Source organism: Festucalex cinctus, chromosome 19 (genome assembly GCF_051991245.1).
Source record: "Festucalex cinctus isolate MCC-2025b chromosome 19, RoL_Fcin_1.0, whole genome shotgun sequence".
NCBI lineage: Eukaryota > Metazoa > Chordata > Actinopteri > Syngnathiformes > Syngnathidae > Festucalex > Festucalex cinctus.
In genome coordinates this window covers 19,362,503-19,376,423 of record NC_135429.1, presented here as the reverse complement: position 1 = coordinate 19,376,423, position 13,921 = coordinate 19,362,503, and the positions used below count along the sequence as shown (strand labels likewise).

The following is a 13,921-nucleotide window of genomic DNA, read 5'->3' as shown; positions in this document are numbered from 1 at the left end:
TCCCTTTAAGGAATGTATCGATATATGCTTTGAAGACGTCGCTACTCGACGAGTCAAAATGCCACACCTCCGTAATTTGTGATATGGTGTAGCCCAGCTCGAGAGCCTTGTTGAATTCAGGCGTAACCCAAACACCGGTTAAGGCTCTCTCGTCATCGTTATGCGAACACGAACTTTCTTGATTGTTAAGTTCTGCGCACGTGCGACAAAGTGTAAACACCAGTTTACCTCTTGCCGTTTTGTAGGGCAGCAGGGGGAAATAGAGGCCTCGTGGAGGGTTGACTTTAGCTCTGATGAACCCGAAATACTTTTGGGGGGCATCGAAATTGTCGTGAATGATGGTAGGATGTCCTAACGGATAGGCACATGTGCTGTTGACAAAAGGATAAAGCGATGTAACATCGACGTACATTACACGTTCACCGGGGGCAGCCGTATAATGTAACACGAAGGCATTCGTTCTCCCTCCAAAAAGAGCTTTACGTGGTATAAGAGGCTCAGGGAATTTTGAATTGCGCAAGAACTCTCTTATATCCGGATTTGACTTTTTTAACCGCAGCCACTCATGCTCCCACATCAACACAAGCTGTACACCGTGCTTGACTTTTAGATCCTGTATTTTCTTTTTAACCCTGTCAAACTTTTCTTGAAACGGTCGTTTACTCATAGGACACTTTTGAGTCGGATCGTAACATTCACGGCATCCGTGATAGAAACATCCGAGATATTCCCATACATATTTTACGCCGTCTATCAAAGCGTACCCGTCTACATAGTACTGCCCGATCTTGACCTCCCCCTTGTTTAAGGCGTGAATAATAGGTATTTTTTGGCTGTGCGCCACCCACATTAGGTATTGGATCGAGTCGCGTGAGAATGATTTGGATTGTTGTATGTAATTATCGGTCGGCGTAATAGCCAATGTTTTAGGTGTTAGGAAATTGTTCCGGAACACCTTCATGCAGGAGGAGGCGATAGTTACAGAATTGAACGGGTCTGTACCAGTCGCATTAAGAAACTCCTCTCTAAATTTCTCACAAGCTGTCGCCAAAATATTCACATCATTTCTACAGTACATTAGAGCTTCCTGAGCAAAATTGAAGGTTCCCTTACACGCTACCTCGTACCATTCAAAAAACTTTGTACGATGGACCGTCGACATACGCTCTATCCCATAATATTTTGGATCAGGGTAGGGACCGATGTAATTTAAATGGTCTAGAGAGCTAAAGCCATGGGGGAAATACCCTTTAGTTTGATCGATGAAACCTAGAGCTTTAGGCAAGGAGCTGAGGGGCATCGTGAGGAAGGACAAGGAGTCGATGTACCCCAGTTTGTAGTCCGTATCTGAGAAACAAATGACTTTGCTCCCTTGCATAATGACGCTGACATTAACCCCCATGTCTACCATTTTGTTTAGAATGATGTAAGCGTCAAAACCTTTGGCGTTGTGAGCGATTAGTTTAGACTGTTCAAAACGAGGGTTCCTGACATAATCAAGAAATTGTTCGACGCAATCAAGACCCAACCAATGTTTTTCCACCCCCTTTGTCGATTTGGTACACACTAGGTAGGGTTTGTGTTTACCGTCAGCACCTACGAATGTTTCAAAATCGTAGTAAATTATTTGTTTACAAGGCGCTTCCGGTTTTAGAGGCTGCATGTAACACAGATGAGGGTTTCCTCTCGCCTCATCACCGCCCTTAGGTAGAACCTCTCCACATACTGTGCATTTGGCTTGAGGGCATTTATGTTTAACATTCTCCCCCTGTGATTTGACGTAATATTCCACACTGCATTCGCTACATTTTTTGTATTTCTCACAGTTGCTAGTCTCGGATTTTGAGGTCTGTCTGCGTTCTTTGTGTTTAACGAAGCAACTCTCGTTCTGACATATTTTGTTACAATCGTTACAATGAATGGCTTTGAACGGTTGTTGTTTGCAGGTAGGGTCGAGACAGATGTGACAATGCCCCTCACAACTATGTTGTTCTTGGTTTTTATGCCCTTTGTAACATTGTCTGCAAAAGTAGGATTTCCCTATGAACTCCTTAACCGATTTTATTCCATAATAGTGTCCGTCTAATAGCAGTAAGAACACTGAGTCCTCTGATTTGGGGTATTGCGTCTCAAAAAAAGACAGGGGGCGTTCGCAATCCGCTCTATAAGCTATAACGATTTTGCGTTTCACAAGCGTTTCAAATTTGTGTACGTCCCTCAGACTAACGGCAGTCTCACAAGTCAACCCCACGCTTTGCTGTAAATAACGAGCCCTCTGTGTAGCCTGATCAACAGTCAACGATCCGTCAAGCAGGTATGCTAACGATCTAGCAAAGCATAATTTATCATCTTTGTCATACGTTATGTACAAACATCTCTTCTTCTTTTGAACCATTTCATCATTTGTAGTCAAAATTAGTTTGCGTTTGGCACCTCCTCCGCCATTAACATCAAATACAATCTGTACAACAAGTTCTAGACTATTGTCGGCCAGTACCTCTGTATTAGATTGTGCGATGCGATCTAGCAAATTATGGACTGCGTCAGTTACGTCATTCGGGTCATTAACAGCATCTAGGTAACAGTGCTCCCTCACATTTTCACCCACTATTTCTGCTTGGACTATATCACCGCGACTAGTCGATCTGATTACCTCCTGCACAGCTTCATTCAAATTATTGCCAATGTTTGTGTAGAAGGCTGCAAAATCAAGGGGGTCTTCGGGTCTCGTTGTATTTAGACGTCGTCTTATCTCCAAGTTGTTAAAATTCGGACGCCTAACTTGTCCCCCCACCTGTCTGTTTGTGTCTGAAGATTGTTGCAAGGTGGATTGTGTACTGGGGGTTGGTGCTGGGGGATGTTCTGCTTGAATGTGTCGATGTACCCGAGACTGTTGTTGGAGGTCTTGTCTAGCTGGTGTACTACTACCACCAGCTTCTGTCTGTTGCGTTTGATTGTGCGTGTATGGTTGGTATTGAAAGTTTTGTGTATTTGACACAAGTGTCTGCTGGCAATGTGTACTGCTGCTACCTTCTGCATATTGCATTTGATTGCGTGGGTGTGGCTGGGAATGTTGTGAAAATGATACAGAGGATTGCTGTTGGTCATTTCTATGTATGTCTGGTTCAAGTATGTCCTCAACGGCTTCGTCGTTTGAAGATGACTGGTTAAGACGTGCAAGAGCCCTCTCTAAAGGATTAAAGAAATCAATAAAATCCTCAATGTGTCTTATAGCCACAAACGGATCGCCATCATCGCCGCCGATTTCATCAGGCATTTGAAAAGGCTCGATTTGCATAGAGATCTCATCGTTTAAGGCATTTACAATTTCAGCCAAACCTTGACCTACATTATCTAAATCCATGTCACCCCCCTCAGAGTTTTCCATTTCAGATTCGCTTTCAATCGGTGGAAACCCGACGAATTCACCTTCCTCTTCGGCCCTCACGTTTTCACGCCTTAATATCTCTTCTTCTTCTTCTCCTTCTTCTTCTTCTTCGTCAGATATTATTATGACCTCAGGTTGAGCAGTCTCTGGGACCGTCTCGCTCAGTATATCACCACCTATAATCATACAACATCACCGGTTCATTTAAAAAATAGTAATACATAGGTTTTATTTTATTTAAAAAAAAAAAGGAAATTTACCGTTCACTCCTGCAGATAATTCGTCATCCAATTCTTCCTCATCACTCGTAATTACGAAAATCTCCGGCTGTCTAACCCTCTCGTTCACATCCTCATTCAATTCTGTAAATATCCATTACTAACAGTTAATTTTAAAGCAAGAAAAAGCTCTAAACGTTTCAAAAAAAGAAATACTTACGCCGGATTCCTGTCACAACATCGCCACCTTGTGACGCTGAATAATAATACAGTTGAATTTCATCCAACAACGCTTCTAATTCTGTAAAAATTCAAATTTAAAATAAGAAATACGAACTCATTCACTCATTCAAAAAAAAATAAAATAAAAAAAAAACTCTCCTAACTCTATAAAATTAAAATAAAAGTAAAACAAAAAATACATATTAATACAGACTTATTCCAAAATCTCTCATAACTTAAAAATAAAATAAACGCTATAAGTATAAAAATAAAGTCATGCATCATTCCATTAAATAAATAAATCACTCACTAAGATGCTTGCTTTTCCAGAAGCTTCATTAAGATGTAGGGTTTTTTTATTTCATAGCAAAAACATTAATAGAAGTGAATATAAGTGCCACATTTGTATGAGTATATATACATATATAGATAATATCAAGAGTTAATTACCTGGATTCATCTTGGAAGCTCAGAGCCGATACCTCTTGAGAATTTTTCAGAGAAGTGAGTGTGGCATTGCGAAGGCCTCATATTACTTTTCCCCCTTCACCATAATAGAAATGGCTAGTACTTTTCCCCCGGCGGTTTTACCCATACTAAACCACTCCCTCCGATCACGTCATTCAATCTCATTATTATTCACTCAATCTAGGGGGGCGTGCACCGGATCCGGAAGTTAACCAAACAATTAGCATTTGAACCCGGGTCAGCCATGATATCTGCAAAAACAGGTAGGAACACCACCTACACATCATCCATCTTCATTAAGGGGTCATTAATCTTCATTAAATGACATCAGGAAGTCATTAAGGGTCATTCATCTTCATTATATAACACCTGGAAGTCATTAAAGGTCATTCATCTTCATTAAACGACATCCGGAAGTCATTAAAGGTCATTCATCTTCATTATACGACATCCGGAAGTCATTAAAGGTCATTCATCCTCATTAAACGACATCCGGAAGTCATTAAAGGTCATTACCCCTCATTAAATGACATCTGGAAGTCATTAAAGGTCATTAACCCTCATTATATGACATCTGGAAGTCATTAAAGGGTCATTAATCTTCATTATATGACATCTGGAAGTCATTAAAGGGTCATTAATCTTCATTAAATGACATCAGGAAGTCATTAGGGGTCATTAATCTTCATTAAATGACATCAGGAAGTCATTAAGGGTCATTAACCCTCATTAAATGACATCAGGAAGTCATTAAGGGTCATTAACCCTCATTATATGACATCTGGAAGTCATTAAAGGGTCATTAATCTTCATTAGGGAGGGGTCATGACCCATACATGACCCCCCTAATCTAATTAAGAATGTCATCCATCAAATTTTGACAGAAGCGGCCTTGTAATATTCTCTCTAAGGACATTTTCAAAACCACCACGGGACGGTTCCAACAGGGTAAAATCAATAGCCAAGATCTCATTTGGCTCGGAAGCGAACAAATGACCCATAAAACTGTGTGGCACTGAACCAGAGTCTTTAGCCACCTGACAGCGCTCACACTGTTGAACCCATTGCTTGATGTCTGAGGCCATTCCTGGCCAGTAACAACGCTGTCTCACCAGGTCAGTGGTTCGATCAATGCCCTGGTGGCCATGGTCCTGATGCAGACAAGTCATTGTCTCCTGCTTAAGGACTGCAGGCAAAACCAGCTGGAGCAATTGACTACCACCATCAGGCTGGAAAATTTGCCGATACAGCACCCCCTCTCTTTCCACCAACCGGTCCCACTGGCGCACCAGTGCCATCACTGCCTTGGAAACCTGAGGTCTCTCCACTGCTGTTGGTTGAGCCTGCCTCCGCCAGAATACCAAAGACTCCTTTATGAGAGGGTCAGCCTCCTGCAGGGTTCGAATATCTGCTGACGAAGAAGATGGGCAAGCAGATACTACCCCCTGAGTTGCCACCACCCTCTCCTCTGGGCACACCGCATGCTGGATGCCACTAGGGACGGCAGTGCCGGGCACAATACTTTCCACCCAGCCAGAGCTGGACAAGTATTGCCTCGACAAGGCATCAGCATTACGATTGCTGCGACCTGTTCGGTACTTGATATCAAAATCAAATGCCGCCAGCTGCGCAGCCCAGCGATGTTCTGTGGCACCCAGCTTGGCAGTCTGCAAATAGCTCAGTGGGTTGTTATCTGTGAAGACCAGGCACTTGTGCCCCAACAGATATTCCCGAAACTTTTCAGTCATGGCCCATTTCAGCGCCAGGAATTCCAATTTCATGGAGCTGTAATTATCCATATTACGCTCAGTAGGTCTAAGGCCACGACTTGCATATGCCACCGGCTGAACTCCCCTGTCAGTTTCTTGTGAAAGCACTGCCCCCAGACCGCTGTGACTAGCGTCAACCTCCAGGATAAAAGGGCGAGAAAAATCAGCATAGGTCAACACTGGTGCCGAAACCAACCTTGCTTTCAAGGCCTCGAAACTGGCCTCACACTGTGCTGTCCAAGCAGCACCAAGGGCCTGCTCTGAACCTCTCCTGGTCTTTTTACTTGTAAGCTCAGCCACTAATCTATGCAAAGGGGCAGCCAATTGCGCAAAGCCCGGAACAAAGCGCCGATAATAGCTTGCAAATCCTAAGAATGAGCGTAGCTCCGAGACATGACTTGGTTGTCTCCACTTGGAAACTGCATCAATCTTGTCAGGATCAGTAGAAACTCCCTCACTTGAAATGACATGGCCCAAATACTTCACTTCTTTCTGGAAGAAGTTACACTTCTCCAACTTAGCTTTCAGGCCTTCCTTTTGAAGCCGACCAAGCACCAGTTCCAGCCACTGTAGATGTTGTGCAACTGAGGAGGAGAAGACCACAATATCATCAAGGTACAGTAAAAGTGACTGTCCTTGCTGATCTCCAAACATCCTTTGCATCAGCCGCTGGAACGTACTTGGGGCATTACACAGCCCAAAAGGCATCCGATTGAACTCAAAAAGTCCGAAAGGGGTACAGAAGGCAGTCTTGTGTTGATCTGGTTCAGAAACTGGCACCTGGTTGTACCCGCTTGCGAGGTCAATCGTTGAAAACCAACGAGCTCCACAAAGCGCATCCAAGCTTTCCTCAATGCGTGGCAGTGGGAATGCATCCTTGCGGGTTTTGCTGTTAAGGAGACGGTAATCAATACACAAGCGCAGGCTTCCGTCCTTCTTCCGGACCAAGACAATAGGTGAGGCATAAGGACTACTACTTTCCTTAATGACTTGAGCCTCCAACAGCTGGTTGATGTGGGCCTTCACGTCCTCATATTCTGACGGAGGAATGCGACGGTATCTTTGTCTAACTGGAACGTCATCAAGGAGTGGAATATTGTGGGAAATGAGATTAGTACAGCCCAAATCTCCATCATGAACTGAAAAGACAGAGCTATACTTTTGCAACACTGATCTTACTTCAACCTGCTCCTCTCCCGTCAGCATTGACAGATCCACTTGAGGGGCCTCTTTAGGTGCTGAAATGGTGGATTCTTGCAATGAGACCGTAGCCGTGAAAGGCTGCACTTCGCTTACCCCCGTGGGTAGGCTAATAACCTGAGCCCCTCTGAGAACACCAAGAGAAGTCCGTGGGTACAGAAGTATATCCATGGTTCCCACGTTTACCACTGGAACCTGAACCATACCCTGGACAACCTGGACCAAACATGGAGATGCTAGCAACCCAGCTGGCAAACCAGAATCAGGGGGCTCAAAGAGCACAGTCTGGTTCTCAAAGTGTGAGGAGCAGGTACTAGCCACCATTTTCATGAAGCCAGCAGGGATACGAATGGCTCGTTTACCTTGCACCCTAACTGAACCGGGAGGGTCTTCCTGAGCCTGTACAGCAGCCTGGTGGCACTTCTGAAGGGCCTCAACGATTTGATCAGGGGCCAGCAACACAGAGGGTGACTCAAACAAAGACCGACCATATGCCCCAAAAAGGTGTCGATAGCAGCGTCGGATCACATTCATCCCCAGGACTCCAGGGGGTGAGGAGGCCGCCCCAGGTGGGTCCTTGACTACCAAGACACCACAACGTGGTACTACCTTCTCACAAAGAGTCACATCAAGCTCCAAATAGCCAACATATGGGATGGCTAGGCCGTTAGCTGCACGCAGCTGTAGCCAGTGACAAGACCGCAAGCGATCATAACCCCATGGGGCAAAATGCAGCTGGAAAAAGCTCTCAGTTATAGTGGATACCATGGACCCAGTATCCACCAAGCACAACACTGAGACATCACCCATAAGAACATCAACACTTGGACAAGATGACATTAGGCTAGTCGGTTTGCAGTCTATGGAGCCTGGAGATTCCCCTACTGAGCTTTGGCTCAACAACTCAGCAGGCGTCAGTTTTCCGACTGCTGAGCGGGCAAGGAAGGTCTAGGAGGATTGATAGCTAAACCTGCGACAGAATGAGCACGGGCACGAAAGGGGACGCGCTCGCCATCACACTGGCGGGCAAAGTGTCCAGGTTGTTGACACCTACGGCAAATCACATTGTTTTGTGACACCCGACTCTGAGTTTGGGGAGCCTGCAAGGCGGCAACCGCGCGCGTTAGATCATCCAGCTGCCCTTGTTGGCGCTTCAAAAGGTCCATCAGCTCCGTAAGACTGGGCCCATGGGGAGCAGCAACAACGGCTGGAACGGAACTGCCCTGAACACGAAACTGAAGACCGTGACCGGATGGAAGAGAGTAGCTACGCCCCCGAGAACCTCCCGGACGTCCCTCCCTCTCCCACCTTATGGCCTCACTTCGCACCTCCAACAAGGAAGCTGCAGGCTGACGCCGGACCATTTGCTTCAGCTCACGACGCAGGGAACTGTCCAGCACATGCTCTACAAACTGGTCACGAAGCAAAACATCAGCATTTGGCATCCCATTGGGTGCACTCTGCTGAATAGGTTGCATAAGGGATAACAAGGCTAAAGAGAACTCCTGCAGCGACTCACCTTCCTGCTGCTGTCTAGCAAAAAAGGCCTGTTGCAGAGTAATGTAGGAATGAGTTTGACCATACAACTCTCGCAAAATTGCTAGAATGCAAACTGGGTCATCTCGTTCTGTAGCTGATCTGAACCTAATTTCTTCTCGTGCCTCTCCTTCCAAATGGTCAATAATAAAGAGGGCCTGATCCGCAGCCGAGAGGTGCCGGGCCCGCATGCATGCCTCTATCTCCTCAACCCACTCAGACACACTAATGCCTGATTTGCCATTAAACATGGGACATCTGCGCTCTCTCGGTATAACCACCAACCGCTCAGTTACAACAGGTGGAGCACCAACGGCTGGACCAGGAGACCCAGAGACTGCCCCACTGGGGCCTGAATGAGGCACGCCACGCTCCCGAAGCAAACGCTCATTGTCTGCCTTCAATTGCAGAACAAGCTCCTGAAGCTGCTGTACCTCCTCCTCCATACCGAGGGCCTCACCCAGGTTTCCACTAGGATAAGAGAAAAAATAATTATTATTTTCTGAAAAAAAAAAAATTCAGAATTATGGCTCCTGTCTTGGCTTATACTAATAAAATACTCAATACACACAAAATAAAAAAAATAGACCAACAATAAGAATTTATTTATTTTTCTCTTTTGGAAATCACATGTGTCCTTTAATAGTGGATCCTGCCGACAACGCCAAATTGTGGCAAAGTGGCTTAAGTAGTGGGGGACAACGCCACCTGGGGACTTGCACCCCAGGAGTCTAAAACACGTTTAACAACTAAAAGGCACACAGTTTAAACATCCACAGGACAAGATGTGACTCCAAAATATTCTGAGTTTATTAACAAATTAAAAACAACCTGACAACAAAACAAAGTGGTGTGGGACTGCTAAAAACACCACAGGACTGGGGGACTTACCACGACAGCGGTACCAAAAAAAAAAGGGGGAACTCCAAACACTACACAGCACCCGTGACACAGCAAACCAAATAAGTGGGAAAAAACGGGACCACCACCAGGGGGACCGCTGCCGCAAGGTGCCCTCAGTACCTGGCAACGATAAAAACACAAATTAAAAAAAACAAACAACCCACACCACTTCACCCAAAGTAATCTGGCAGAGCAAAAATAAAAACAATCTTAAACATATAAAATAGCCATACTGTTAAAAGAAACAAAAAAAACTATTAATATAAAACAAAGAAGCCAAACAGATAAAAATGTTAAATGAATGGAAGGGCTCCGCGGCGGCAACACTTCGCCTGGGTCGGTCCTAACAGTTCAGCTGACCCAGGTCGCCGCCCAAACAGGAAGGGAAGTTGTCAGGAAGGTAACGTGTTTAAAATCCAGTTTTAAGATGTTAAAAAGCCAAGACAACAGTATAACCCGGAGTAGTGCCAAACTGGAAGACAAATTAATCAATTACAAATTAATTAGAAATAAAAAAAAAAGGTCTTCCCAACTAGCACAAAAAAAAAGGAATTCATATTCCTTACCGGAGCGCACAATGGCAAGGTCACGGCGTGGGGAGGAGATACCCAGCGCGGCTCCACAATTTAATGGCTGGACAACAAGGTAAAAGCAATTAAAGCTTGTTCCCCTGCCCCGCCCCTGCACAAGGCCGACAGCCAACGCCCTACCTGCAGGAAGCGCCGCACACCCACCCGGACACCAGGGAACAGTCACGTTCCAACATATGCCACGTTGCTGTAACCAAGCAGTACTAGATTAAGTTTCTAAAATCATGAATGGGCCAAGTCAACAAACGCACGCATACCTTCACTTGGGTCCGACACCACCCGCACACAGACCACGTCAGCGCACGTCTGTCAACTCCGTCAAGGAGGAAAAGGAAGTGGAAGAGAGACAGACTGGCTGGCTGACCTTTATTTTCTTAACCATTTACTCCTCACAAGGGGTTGTGGGGGTGCTGGAGCCTATCCCAGCCAGCTTCGGGCAGTAGGCGGTGTACACCCTGAACTGATTGCCTTCAACAAATATTTTAAGGGTAAAAGAGCTTGAGCATTTTTTATTATCTTAGCAGCAAGGTCAGGTCGCCGATGCAATGTTTAGCAGTCCAAATGCGAAGTACTGTATTGAAATACTAAATCTTCATATGTGCCTTCCCATATGCAAATGAAGCAATGAACATATCATATGGTAAATGGAGACCCACCAAAATGGATCTAGACATTAAATCAAAGTTCACTTGAGGGCCAAGTGACAAAAAAGTGAAAGTGAAATGAATTGTATGATAAAAAGACAGAAGTAGAAAATTTGTCACAACCGAACCGTAACTTTCATTCAAGCAGTGCATGTCTTTGGGGTAGCAAAAACTTCCTTCACGAGCGTGACTTGTTTTTATTCATATCTCACATTGTGTTTGTGCTCCCTCAGCCATTTCCAGCGATTTCAAGCCCGTTCCCGAGTGAGACGCAGTAGCCATCACAGCAGTTGCATAATTCAGTAATTTAATCTAATGGAATTTAATATGAAATGGAAATGTGTTGTGCTTAAAAGTTAATGCAACTGAACTGTTCTTCAAAGGTGCACTTCATGATTTAAAACAGGCTGTATGCGTCACTAGGAGTTTTATTCATATATTGATTGTATTTCACATGTGGTCAAATGTAATTTTATTTAATTGTGTGGTTCTTCTGGATACCACTAGAAGGATCCTACATACCACTAGTGGTACCCATAATCACACTGATCTCTGTATGTACAATAATATACTGTACACAATAATATATGCTGTAATAATATTGTATATTCTTCTGTAACTGCTTTGACTTCAAACTGTCAAAGTAAACGTTGATCTGAATGTGACAGTGTCGTTGATAGCACTTTTTTTTTATTTTATTTTTTTTATTTTAACTGGGGCTGAACTAGTCCAGGGGCACCTGTGTTGGAGGAGGGAGACATCTAAAACACCCAGGACTGGGGCTCCCTTGAACCATGGTTGCCGACCCCTGTACTCATCAACAGTGTTGCCACAGTTACCTTGAAAAAGTAACTTAGTTACTTTACTGATTGCTTGGTTTTAAAAGTAACTAAATTGCGTTACTGATTACTTGATTTTAAAAGTAACTAAGTTAGATTAAAAGTTACTTTTTTAGTTACTTTCAGCAGCTGCCAATAACACCATCTCAACATAAAAATAATGCGGTAGAAACGGAGTTCCAAATACTTTATTTAAAGTGCATTTTTAACATGAAAATAAAGTTGTTGTTTTGTTATGAAAAACAAAATGGGCAGTCTCTCTTGACTTCTTGTAACGTAAATACTTTTTATAAAACAAAAAATAAAAATCTATCCAGGTTGAAAATGAAAATCCCCTTAATTCCTCTATTGTTTGTTCCGCTATTCCAGTGTGTACACTTGAGTCGACTTGTGCATGCTGAAAACGTGACTTGTCTGACGTCACTCCCCCTGGCGAGAGGGCGGAGATGACCTCATCCCATAATGCTTCACGGACCAGTTGAGGATGGAAATAAATGATTTTTTTTTTTACCACTTTTATGGTCCATAATGTACACTTTTTTGTTGCATTGTGTGCCTGTTGGTTAATAAAACTAGTAGTAAAAGTATCATCACTTTTGTTTTGAATGTGCAAACCATTCACGACCAGACCATGGCGGAATTCAGTGTGGTGATCAATGACTCCACCTCATCTTCGAAGTTAGTGGCAGTTGTTTATGACTGTTACAAGAGTGAGATATTTTGCCTTCTTCATGAAAATGTGGAGTAATGCATTGAGTCTCTGGACAGTAACTTTAATCAGACTATTTTGTAGAATAAAGTAACGCATTAGACTACTAGTTACTTTGGATAGCAAATTTTTTTGAGTAACGAAGTAACGCGTTACCGGCAACACTGCTCGTCAACCAAAAATATTGATTCATGCTTAAGTTTGTGTGCTATCAATTTCTAGTATACTGCATGTTAGCATAAGCTAGTGGGTGCAATCTTCAGGCAGAATTGCTTGGTTGCTAAAAAAACAAAAAAAACATTTGTTTTATATGTTTAGTTTGAGTGGCATTAAACTGCTTGTTTATTGTTCAGCAATCAAAAATGTGGACAAACCAGAGCGACAAGAAGCTCCTGGTCACCGCCCACAAGCCAGGTGAGTCTAACATAAGTTGGTTCATAGTATTAGCTACAAAGACAGCCAATTCTTTTGAGAAAATGAAGTTCCAATGGCCACATACCATCAAAAGTACACTTTGTGCCAAACAAGCGAGTTGAATTCACTGTCACCATCCATTGCTTGTATGTCAAATTTATAGTCTCAAATATAGTAAAAGTAGTCCTGAGTCAGGTCGTATCTCAAGATACCACCAATAATGATTAGAGCAGGTGCCACGATTGTGGTGCCCTACAACTAGACACTCTACTGTCTAGCTCTAGCTATCACTAGACAGTCAAAATATTGCTGGTGCATTGTACACCATGCACGTGCTTGTCATTGTATGTAAAGTGTTGTACACAACACATATTTTCTTTTGTTCCAACAGAATAAAACTTCATTTAATGTTTTTTTTTTTAGACTATTCCATATGTCATTTTTTGAAAATGGCATTGCTATTTTCAAAAAATGCTAAATAAATAAATAAAAAAAAATATAAAAAATAAACATGAGAGCCAGTCTTTTGAACGGTTCTTTTACCTGGAATGAACGGCTCCCCTGAAAGAGCCAAAAGTTCCATCACTACCATCTTCCGTCATCGTCAATCCGTTCACAATGGCATTGTAATCAGCAATCCGTCATTCGCCGATGCATGGCGCGCCGCCATCATTGACGGACCAACGTCATTGACGGATTGTCAGACCGATGCCCACCAACATTGACAGCTGACAGACTTTCCACCCACTTTATAACAGGCTCACATCCAACTTCATGCTATATGCCATGAAGCATTACTGACACCTACCTGTGGATATAGCAAACTATATAACACTAGAGATGTTACATTTGAGCCTTCCTGCTCGAATCTGATTCGTGCAAATGAGGAGGCGTGTCGAAGCAGTTCTCCCACAACTGCTTCCGACATGCCGAAAATCACGTGACCACTGCAAACGAGGCCTCGAACGTCACAAACGTGTCAGCGACTTCACGCTGTTTCACGGGAAATATTAACTCTGTG

The 13,921-nt window shown here is 43.6% G+C and overlaps 2 long non-coding RNA genes across 2 annotated transcripts; both read right to left on the bottom strand.

The window, feature by feature from the left end:
- Positions 1 to 1,259: 1,259 nt before the first annotated feature.
- Positions 1,260 to 4,159, bottom strand: LOC144007800 (uncharacterized). Its single transcript, XR_013280356.1, has 3 exons — positions 3,827 to 4,159; positions 3,649 to 3,750; positions 1,260 to 3,564 (listed from the first exon to the last, which is right to left on the bottom strand). It is a non-coding gene; the product is annotated as an uncharacterized LOC144007800 (long non-coding RNA).
- A 5,929-nt stretch (positions 4,160 to 10,088) lies between these two features.
- LOC144007439 (uncharacterized) lies at positions 10,089 to 10,451 on the bottom strand. Its single transcript, XR_013280173.1, has 3 exons — positions 10,415 to 10,451; positions 10,271 to 10,337; positions 10,089 to 10,176 (listed from the first exon to the last, which is right to left on the bottom strand). It is a non-coding gene; the product is annotated as an uncharacterized LOC144007439 (long non-coding RNA).
- Positions 10,452 to 13,921: the final 3,470 nt, after the last annotated feature.